The sequence below is a fragment of the Bos grunniens genome, chromosome 20 (assembly GCF_055505025.1).
Source record: "Bos grunniens cultivar Pamir isolate PY7600 chromosome 20, Bosgru_T2T1.0, whole genome shotgun sequence".
NCBI lineage: Eukaryota > Metazoa > Chordata > Mammalia > Artiodactyla > Bovidae > Bos > Bos grunniens.
In genome coordinates this window covers 34,817,414-34,828,810 of record NC_141184.1, presented here as the reverse complement: position 1 = coordinate 34,828,810, position 11,397 = coordinate 34,817,414, and the positions used below count along the sequence as shown (strand labels likewise).

Genomic DNA, 11,397 nt, shown 5'->3' with positions numbered 1-11,397 from the left:
TCCTGTATAATTCATATCCTGAAAGAAAAGGACTAGAGTCCATCCCTCTTGACACCATTTTTAGTGAACAAAATAATTCAGATGCCAGCAATTACAAAATACACCCCAAAATGCTATAAACTTTATAATGTAAAAGGATAAATATAAGTAAAAATCTCAAAATGTTTCCATACGAAGGCAACATGATTACATATCTTAAAAAACCAAGTGAATCACAAAACAATTTGAAAAAAAATTTTTTACAAGAAAATAGGATGGCTAGTAACTGCTGCTGCTGCTGCTAAGTCGCTTCAGTCGTGTCCGACTCTGTGCGACCCCATTGACAGAAGCCCACCAGGCTCCCCCGTCCCTGGGATTCTCCAGGCAAGAACACTGGAGTGGGTTGCCATTTCCTTCTCCTGGCTAGTAACATAGCAGGCTAAATTGACCATAGTGTATTTTCACACTCCAGTAATAAAAATCAGAGTTTGTAATAAGAGGAATCACATGCCTAATGATGAGAAATATTAAATATTTCATTTAGTTTCAAGTGCCATCAATTAACCATTTTTTCATGTACTACCAAGAAAAAAAATGTTACCAATTAAACTGACATAATGGACTCATCACTTAGAATTTTTATTTTATATTTATTGAAAGATATATTTAGATTTTAAAGATAGAGTTTTATATCATTTTTGCTCATTCATGAAAATAAAGCAGAAGCTAAATAAATTGGTTAAGGTCTTCCTCACATGATTTTACACTGATAGACCAACTTTTTGGACAGGGAAGGGTTTTTTTAAATTATTGAAATATAGTTGATTTATAATGTGTTACTTTCAGGTGTACTGCAAAGACATTCAGTTATCCATATATGTATATATTCCTTTTTAGATTCTTTTTCATTATCAGATCAATTCTTATGAATTATTTTTGGACTCACTGATGGGATATGCAATCCGCCAGGATCCTTTATGTCCCACACCTTTGCAGGATATGCCAAGAATGTAAAACCCAGACTGCTCTTACCACCCATTTCTGAGGAGTTTTGCAGAGGTAACATCCCAAACAATGAGCTAGTCCACTTGGCACTCACAATAAAAGTGAGAAACCGCCCAGCTCAATGTTCCTCACCTATATCCAAAAATAAAAAATAAAAAAACCCCTTCATCCACCTAGGCACCTGTGCTGCTGGTGTGGGAACTGAGTCACAGGGAACCTCATAAACATCATACTAACACTCTGCCTACTGCTTTTGCCTTAAGAAACAAAGTCCTTTTCTCTAACTGCAGGCGTCTGATGTTTTCTCTCAAGACCATGAAACAGTAACAGAAGAGTTTGTTAGCTTGTGAGTAGGCTAAAATTCCAATCTTCACCAACCCTGAAAATATCAATTTATGTCCATAAAAATGTTGGTGATGAAGTATTTCTTAAAAGTGTTCTACATTATATTCAGGGCTCCTGTGACCTCAGTCTAGATGAGGGGAGGTGCACTTATGGAAAAGACACTTCTTCACCCTTATGATAAATTCATCAGAAGAATTGCTCTCCCTCTCAGGGTGATTGTGGCTTGCCCATCTTAAGTCAGGGCTTCCCTTGTGGCTCAGCTGGTAAAGAATCCACCTGCAATGCGGGAGACCTGGGTTTGATCCCTGGGTTGGGAAGGTCCCCTGGAGAAGGGAAAGGCTACCCACTCCAGTATTCTGGCATGGAGAATTCCATGGACAGCCCATGGGGTCTCAAAGAGTGGGACACGACTGAGCGACTTTCACTTTTGTCTTAAGTCATTGGTGTGCTGGGGCCCCTGGGGACTGGGTTTTGAGAGCTGACTGTTAAATTTTCAGGGAATTTTTGAGCTGATTGATGAAAACATCATGATTGGAAAACATCATGGTGAGAAAATGCACCACAGAAACTGGCGAATACTGTAAATCATGGTATCTCTTCTATCTTGTAAAGCAGGTTGTCAAATGTTTACCTGTCTCCACTGCTTTAAGTCCTATCTGGCCGATTAGTTAGCTGGGGATAGTACAACATGAGAGGACAGCATTACGTACTATTAATGGACAGGGTTATGTACTATTAATGAGGCGCTGAGATTCACCTCTTGAGTGTGTAGAACAGCAGTTGTCAAAGAGAGAGTCTGCTGAGCTAGCACCCAATATCTTGTGTGTAGGCTCTGAAACAGGAGCTTACTTTACATCCCCTGGATATGTCCTACAATTATTCCATATGATGTATCTAAAATCATAATCTTTCTCCACTTCTCTATCACAAACCTCAGTTCAGTTCAGTCGCTCAGTCGTGTCTGACTCTGCGACCCCATGAATCGCAGCACGCCAGGCCTCCCTGTCCATGACCAACTCCCGGAGTTCACTCAGACTTCCGTCCATCGAGTCAGTGATGCCATCCAGCCATCTCATCCTCTGTCGTCCCCTTCTCCTCCCGCCCCCAATCCCTCCCAACATCAGAGTCTTTTCCAATGAGTCAACTCTTCGCATGAGGTGGCCAAAGTACTGGAGTTTCAGCTTTAGCATCATTCCTTCCAAAGAAATCCCAGGGCTGATCTCCTTCAGAATGGACTGGTTGGATCTCCTTGCAGGCCAAGGGACTCTCAAGAGTCTTCTCCAACACCACAGTTCAAAAGCATCAATTCTTCGGCGCTCAGCCTTCTTCACAGTCCAACTCTCACATCCATACATGACCACAGGAAAAACCATAGCCTTGACTAGATGGACCTTTGTTGGCAAAGTAATGTCTCTGCTTTTGAATATGCTATCACAACCCTAGTCATCCTTTAAAGGTGAATCTGTTTGGAACCCAATAGATGACCGCTTTTGCTTTTATCTTTATTTAAATGGTGTGTGTGTGTATGTGTTAGTCACTCAGTCCTGTTTGACTCTTTGTTTAAATGGTAGCTTTCAATATGTTTTTAAACAAAACTTTACTTGAAATAAAATACAGAGAAGTACACAAATCATATAATAATGTTTTCTTAAAGTGAACATACCTGTTTAGCTACCACCTCATGCAAAATACAGAACCTTACCTAAAAGCACATGTTTTTTCCTGTGCTTTCCTGTGTTCTGTCCTGACAGCCCAGGTCTTGGTATTTGACTTTCTTTTTCTTTCTCTATTGGTCATCTTTTTCCTTCTGATGGGTTTTCTGAAAGTAGAACAACTTCAATTGCCATTTAAACAGTAGAGAATTCAGGACTTGAAAATTAAAAGGATGCATGTTATGACAATTACTGTTACACTTATCTAAAAATAAGGTCCAAACCACGGCTGGGAAAGCTGTGGGCATACACCTGCACAGCCCTTATCTGCCAGGTTACAGGTATGATGGGTCCACTTTTCCGAAGCAGAGCCTCGGAAGAGAAATCAGAGAATGGTTTCTACTCTTGATGACACCCGTATTCACAGAGAGAGGGACTCTCCACATTTCCTGTTATATCAAATTCAAAGCATTAAAGCATGAATATGGGCTTTTGCCACAATTCAGGGACAATCCAGAGAGGACTCAGAATATACACAAGAGGGATACTATCCAAGAGGAAGAAGAAAACCCCTCTGGCTTAGTGGAAACAAAGTCAGATATGCCTCTGTCTCAAAATCTCATGGAGACAGGGTTGAAGAGAAAGTTGAGAGCAAAGTAGCTTTTCTAAATTATTGGAAAAGACTGTCCTTTAGAATGCTCTCTCTCTCCCAATATGGGGGTGATCCCAACAGAATAAAACATGGTGACATGTTATAATTAGAGGAAAGAGCTGAGTCATTATTCCTGACCTGCTCTCAGCTCTTATGTTTAGTTCAAGGCACAGAACATTCTCACATGCTCTGGGGAACTTGAGAGCAAGGAGACCCCCCTGTAGAGGCAACAGAATACAGAGATGAAGGGGATGGCTGAGTCTTAGGGGGTGTGATTGCATCATCAAGAGAGAAATTAGAGACTCTAGCTATAGACACTGGGCTTCCCAGGTGGTTCAGTGGTAAAGAATCCACCTGCCAACATAGGAATTGAAGGTTCAATCCCTGAGTCCAGAAGATCCCTTGGAGAAGGAAATAGCAACCCACTCCAGTATTCTTGCCTGGGAAATCTCATGGACAGAGGAGCCTAGGAAATCTCACGGACAGAGTAGCCTGGGAAATCTCACGGGCAGAGAAGCCTGGTGGACTACAAGTCCATAGGAGGCGCACAAGAGTCGGACATGAATTGGGACTAAACAACAAGAGGAGGTTATAGACACCAATGTGATAGACCCAGGAGCCAACATCAGACATCCTGAAGAAAGGGTGGCTAAGAATACAAAAAATAAAATTTGAATGCAAACACTCTCTCTCTCAATGCCTTTAGAGCACATAACCCCTCCTCCCACTCTCATTATGAATCCACCTTGTAGACTGAGTAGAATGAGAAAAAGACCATCTGCAAGGCACAGCATTTATTTGAAGGAGATTTATCAAAAAAGAAATGAAAGTACCATTACTTGTCAAGGTAAAGACTTTCCCTGCTACATATTGGGTTGGCGGCTCAAGAAGAATCCTTAATTAAAGAAAAAAATTTAAACTACATTTGCCTTGTAAAATAGGTGTATATGTACCATCTTCTCACTTTACCACAAAAGAAGCTGGCCTGAAGGCAAAGAGCAGAGTGACGAGAAGAAAAACGGAAAAGCCCTGCCTGATCAAAACTTACAAACTACCTGCTGAACCCCTGGGTTAATGAGCCAATCAATTTATCTTTTTGCTAAATCCAGTTTGTGTGTGGTTCTCTATTACTTACGATCTTTATTAGGTTTAAAGATAAGCAATGTATTAATAAACCAGCCAGTAAATTGAAGTTGGGAATTGAACATAAGATGTCTAACATCCAAAACCGGACTCTTGATCACTGTACCATAATACAAAACTCAACTGTTATTCCCTTTGCTGCAACTGCAACCACTTGCTACTTAAGGACTGGTCCAAGGACTGACAGAATTGATGTCACCTGGGAGCTTGTTAGGAGAGTCAGTCTTAGGGCCCGACCTACTGAATCAGAATCTACATTTTTAACAATATTCCCAGGTGATTCGTAGGTACATTAAAGTTTGAGAAATACTGTTTTAAGTCATTCTTTTCTTTGGGTTCATACAGCATGTTCCTTATTCATCGCTAATTACCTAGTCTTCTATGATACCTGTGATAGCCTTGAAGACAGAAAATATGTATTACTATTTTTAATATTCTAAGCACTTGTGATGAAGACTGCTAATCATCCACCAAAATTATTCTATCAATCTCACTGGGTACACTGCTAATCTGTATTTCCCAGCCTGCTTTGTGGCTAGGTGTGAACAGATGATGAAATTCTCTCCAATACAACAGAACAAGAAATACTGTGTACCACCGCCCTGGACCCAGATCTCAAGACTGTGGGGATGCTCGCTCCTTTTCCCCCTTTCCTTTGACTTGAATCCCACTTGGACATCAGTCTTGATTTTGCAACAAGACATTGGAGAATTACAGGATGAGTATCTCGAAGGTACCTAGATCTCTGAATAATTGTGTTGAGCAGAGCAAACCTAACAAACTAAATCACCTGTAATAGATACACAAGTAAGAAATAATTGCCCTTGTTCTCTAGGTCACTAATTTTTGGTAGAGGCCTTTTGATATGGTTCCCTAGTCTATCCTAAATAACTCACCACTCCATCTTTTTAAAATAATTCTTTGTTGCTGCACTGGCTTCTGTCTAGTTGCCTCGAGTGGGGGCTACTCTCTAGTTGTGGTACTTGGGCTTCTTATTGAAGTGGCTTCTCTTGTCATGGAGCCCTGGCTCTAGGGTGTGCGGGCTTCAGGAGTTGCTCTAGAGCAAAGGCTCAATGGTTGTGGCACAGGGGCTTAGTTGCTCCACCACATATGGGATCTTCCTGGATCAGGGATCAAACCCGTGTTTCCTGTATGGACAGGTAGATTCTTTACCACTGAGCCATCAGGGAAGCCACCACTCCATCTTATAATAGACCTCAGCTTATAATAATTTCCTTTGTGGGGGAGAATGGCCTCAGATACACACAGACAAGCAAGTCCTCAGCAGCAATTTCTGCACTATATGATCCCGGCCATAGCTGACTGATCCAAGAGTAAATCCCATATCCAAACTGCACCACTTGAATTTTCCCTCCAAGAGATTTCCAATTCTGAACTGAGGCTGAGAAAAACTGGAGCTGAGTCAAGTTTATTAACAAGGATTTAAAGCTGCACTGCGGAGAAGGCAATGGCACCCCACTCCAGTACTTTTGCCTGGAGAATCCCATGGATGGAGGAGCCTGGTGGGCTGCGGTCCATGGGGTCGCTGAGAGTCAAACACGACTGAGCGACTTCACTTTCACTTTTCACTTTCATGCACTGGAGAAGGAGATGGCAACCCACTCCAGTATTCTTGCCTAGAGAATCCCAGGCACAGGGGAGCCTGGTGGGCTGCCGTCCCTGGGGTCGCACAGAGTCAGACATGACTGAAGCGACTTAGCAGCAGCAACAGCAAAGCTGCACTGCATGATACAGGAGCCACTAGCCACACGTAGCTATTTGAATTTAATCAAAATAAAAAATTCAGGGTCTCAGTTGCATTAGCTTCATTTTATGTTCTTATGTCCTGACATGTAATACTTTAGATCTGCAAAAAACTCACATTATCAGGAGGGTTGTTTAGAGTCCCAGAATTTCAGTTTGGCAGTGTGGTCTATGTTGCCATCAGAAAACCAAACCAAAACTAAGTTACTGGTGCTCTACATTTTGGAATCAACCGGAATGTTAATGCAGTAGACTGTTTAGGACATCTTTAAAATGTTGATTTTGGACTTTATCATATGTGTTTGCAAAAAAGGAAAATAAGGATTTGCTGTAGGAAAATAAGGATTTACTGTCAGAATTACCAGTTTTTGTTGTTCTTGTTCAGGTGCTCAGTCATCTCCAACTCTTTGCAACTCCATGGACTGTAGTAGGCAAGGCTTCCCTGTTCTTCACCATCTCCTGGAGCTTGCTCAAACTCAGGTCCACTGACTGGGTGATGCCATCCAATCATCTCATCTTTGGTTGTTCCCATCTCCTCCTGCCTTCAATCTTGCCCAGCATCAGGGTCTTTTCCAATGAGTAGGCTCTTTGCATCAGGTGGCCTAAGTACTGGAGCTTCAGCATCAATTCTTTCAATGAATATTCAAGGTTTACACATTCAGTCAGTTCAGTCGCTCAGTCATGTCCGACTCCGTGCGACCCCATGGACTGCCAGCACGACAGGCCTCCCTGTCCATCACCAACTCCCTGAGTTTACTCAAACTCATGTCCATTGAGTCGGTGATGCCATCCAACCATCTCATCCTCTGTCGTCCCCTTCTTCTCCTGTCTCAATCTTTCCCAGCATCAAGGTCTTTTCAAATGAGTCAGTTGCTAGCATCAGGTGGCCAAAGGATTGGAGTTTCAGCTTCAGCATCAGTCCTTGCAATGAATATTCAGGACTGATTTCCTTTAGGATGGACTGGTTGGATCACCTTGCAGTCCAAGGGACTCTCAAGAGTCTTCTCCAACACCACAGTTAAAAAGCATCAATTCTTCAGTGCTCAGCTTTCTTTATAGTCCAACTCTCACATCCATAAAGATTACTGGAAAAACCATAGCTTTGACTAGATTGGGCCTTTGTTGGCAAAGTAATGTCTCTGCTTTTTAATATGCTGTCTAGATTTGTCATAGTTTTTCTTCCAAGCAGCAAGCATCTTTTAATTTCTTGGCTGCAGTCAACATCTGCAGTGATTTTGGAGCCCAGAAAAATAAAGTCTGACACTGTTTCCCCATCTATTTGCCGTGAAGTGATGGGACCAGACGCCATGATCTTCATTTTCTGAATGTTGAGTTTTAAGCCAGCTTTTTCACTCTCCTCTTTCACTTTCATCGAGAGGCTCTTTAGTTCTTCTTTACTTTCTGCCATAAAGGTGGTGCCATCTGCATATCTGAGGTTATTGATATTTCTCCCAGCAATCTTGATTCCAGCTTATGCTTCATTCAGCCCAGGGTTTCTCATGATGTACTCTGCATGTAAGTTAAATAAGCAGGGTGACAATATACAACCTTGACAAAATCCTTTCCCTATTTGGAACCAGTCTGTTGTTCCATGTCCAGTTCTAACTGTTGCTTCCTGACCTGCATACAGGTTTCTCAAGAGGCAGGTCAGGTGGTCTGGTATGCCCATCTCGTTCAGAATTTTCCACAGTTTATTGTGATCCACACAGTCAAAGGCTTTGGTATAGTGAATAAAGCAGAAATAGATGTTTTTCTGGAACTCTCGCTTTTTTGATGATCCAACGAATGTTGGCAATTTGATCTCTGGTTCCTCTGCCTTTTCTAAATCCAGCTTGAACACCTGGAAGTTCATAGTTCAGGTACTGTTGAAGCCTGGATTGGAGAATTTTGAACATGACTTTGCTAGCGTGTGAGATGAGTGCAATTGTGCGGTAGTTCAAGCATTCTTTGGCATTGCCTTTCTTTGGGACTGGAATGAAAACTGACCTTTTCCAGCCCTGTGAGCACTGCTGAGTTTTCCAAATTTGCTGGCATATCGAGTGCAGCACTTTCACAGTTTACATATTAGCCGGTTATGTGGAAAATTCTTCAAGAGATGGGAATACCAGACCACCTGACCTGCCTCTTGAGAAACCTATATGCAGGTCAGGAAGCAACAGTTAGAACTGGACATGGAACAACAGACTGGTTCCAAATAGGAAAAGGAGTATGTCAAGGCTGCATATTGTTACCCTGCTTATTTAACTTATATGCAGAGTACATCATGAGAAACGCTGGGCTGGAAGAAGCACAAGCTGGAATCAAGATTGCTGGGAGAAATACCAATAACCTCAGATATGCAGATGACACCACCCTTACGGCAGAAAGTGAAGAGGAACTAAAAAGCCTCTCGATGAAAGTGAAAGAGGAGAGTGAAAAAGCTGGCTTAAAGCTCAACATTCAGAAAATGAAGATCATGGCATCTGGTCCCATCACTTCATGGGAAATAGATGGGGAAACAGTGGAAACAGTGTCAGACTTTATTTTTCTGGGCTCCAAAATCACTGCAGATGTTAACTGCAGCCATGAAATTAAAAGACGCTTACTCCTTGGAAGGAAAGTTATGACCAACCTAGATAGCATATTGAAAAGCAGAGACATTACTTTGCCAACAAAAGTCCGTCTAGTCAAGGCTATGGTTTTTCCTGTGGTCATGTATGGATGTGAGAGTTGGACTGTGAAGAAGGCTGCGTGCCGACGAATTGATGCTTTTGAACTGTGGTGTTGGAGAACTCTTGAGAGTCCCTTGGAATGCAAGGAGATCCAACCAGCCCATCCTGAAGGAGATCAGCCCTGGGATTTCTTTGGAGGGAATGATACTGAAGCTGAAACTCCAGTAGTTTGGCCACCTCATGCGAAGAGTTGACTTATTGGAAAAGACTCTGATGCTGGGAGGAATTGGGGGCAGGAGGAGAAGGGGACAACAGAGGATGAGATGGCTGGATGGCATCACTGACTCGATGGACGGGAGTCTGAGTGAACTCCGGGAGTTGGTGATGGACAGGGAGGCCTGGCGTGCTGCGACTCATGGGGTCGCAAAGAGTCGGACACGACTGAGCGAGTGAAGTGAACTGAAACGGTTTTCTGGAGAGCGCCACACACAGCCTGCGCACTCAAAGGTGTGTGTCAGAGGAACGAACGCAACATCGTGGAGGTGAAACAGAACGACCCCAGCAGCCCAGGATGAGACCCTGAGCGGAAGGACGAGCGGCCGGACAGAGGGGACGCAGGCGGGGAGGCAGCGGAGGCGCAGGACCGCTGGGAGGACGAGGGCGGGAACCCCGGGAGACCCGGCGGAGAGAAAGATTGGAGAACGCCTCCAGCCTCCTGCCCGCGCTCCCTGCCGGCGCGGAGCAGGCGCACTGGCGGCGCTCGTCCGCGTCCCTTCCCCGCCCTCCGCCGTCGCCAAGGCGCAGGCTCGCGTCGGGGCGGGCAGCTCCGCCCGTCTCCGTCGCCCTCCTTCATCTCGGCCTCGCCGTGCCTTCCTGCCCCGGACGGGCCAGGCCCTGGCGGAGGTAACTTCCCGCAGAGTCCCGTCTCTCACGGCCCCAGCCTCCTCCCCTTGCCCTCCGCCCCGCCGCGTCCTCGGGCTCCTCCGCCCCCTCACTCTCTCGAGTCTTGGCGCGCCCGCTACCTCCCCTGCCCCGCCATCCCCCGCCGCACCCAGCCCCCTACCCGCTACCCCGGCGTCGTTCTCCGGCCGCAGCATCCTCAGCCTCACGGAGGTGCGGGGTCGCCCTCGGCTGTCTGGGAACGAAGTCCGGCTCGGGCTCCGCCTCGGCCCGGTGTCCTCCAGCTCCTGCCCGGTCCCCGGTGGGCGCCGCGGTGGCAGCTCGCGGGGGTGGAGGCCCGCGCTGCCCCGCACGGTCCGGTAGGGAATCTCAGAGGGGTCCCTGGGGATGCCTCATGAGAGGTGGTCGTGGGCCAACTCCTGTGTGTGACATTGGTGGGGGATAAGTTGAGCGCCGGGGAATGGACGTGATTTCTTAGGCTCGTCTGTGGTGCAAACCACCGAACAACTTGGATTATTCCTCTGGAAATTGCTTTTGCCAGTGTGTTTTAAATTAAGATATGGGGGGGGGGGGGTGCGGTAAAATTTAACCTATTTCTCCTCCTCACATATTTTGTGTGTTCGAGTTTATCTCTGTCGTCCAGTAACTAATTTAACATGTTTCGTGGTGTTTGTTAGTATCCATCTGTAGGCTTCACAGGTGGCGCTAGTGGTAAAGAACCCGGCTGCCCATGCAGGAGACCTAAGAGACCCAAGTTTGATCCCTGGGTTGGGAAGATCCCCTGGAGGAGAGAATGGCAACCCACTCCAGTATTCTTGCCTGGAAAATTCCACGGACAGAGGAGCCTCCGAGGCTACAGTCCATGGGGTCGCAAAGAGTCAGCCAGGACTGAGCTTCCAAGCACACACATCTGTAGGTACCATTAGTGATTTTAGTGCCAGTCGGTATACAGCACAAATAACCTTCACTCTATAACAGGAGGTGATTTTCGGAGCTTTAAGAGACAGAAGGCCATCCATCATCAAATTCTGTAGGGCTCTGTCTTTACTTCTTGAAATGATGAACTAGTTTTTTATCCTTTACTTTTTGCCGCGCAGCATGCAGTGTCTTAGACTCCTCCCCCACCCGCCCCCCTGCCCGCATCATACCCGTGGCCTGTGCAGGACAACCGGCAAAATCAGAAAATCAACATTCATCTGTTACAGTCATCTAATCCTCAGTTTCTCTTTCTATTCAGGTTTTTCCGTTTCTCCCATATTGCCCTTTATAGTGCAAACATAAAGTGTACAATTTACTGACTGCATGT

The 11,397-nt window shown here is 45.0% G+C and overlaps 1 protein-coding gene across 17 annotated transcripts in view; it reads left to right on the top strand.

Moving 5' to 3' along the window:
• Nucleotides 1-9,760: 9,760 nt before the first annotated feature.
• The window catches only part of CPLANE1 (ciliogenesis and planar polarity effector complex subunit 1), a 107,120-nt gene continuing 105,483 nt past the window's right edge, over nt 9,761-11,397 (top strand). For 12 of the 17 annotated variants that reach the window (XM_086361469.1, XM_086361467.1, XM_086361466.1 and 9 more), the window contains exons 1-2: nt 9,954-10,094; nt 10,769-11,003. The gene's annotated coding sequence lies outside the window, so the exon portion shown is untranslated. Of the gene's footprint in view, nt 10,095-10,231; nt 10,451-10,768; nt 11,004-11,397 lie in introns of those variants that run through there. The other 5 variants (XM_086361463.1, XM_086361460.1, XM_086361461.1 and 2 more) reach the window with 4 other exon arrangements.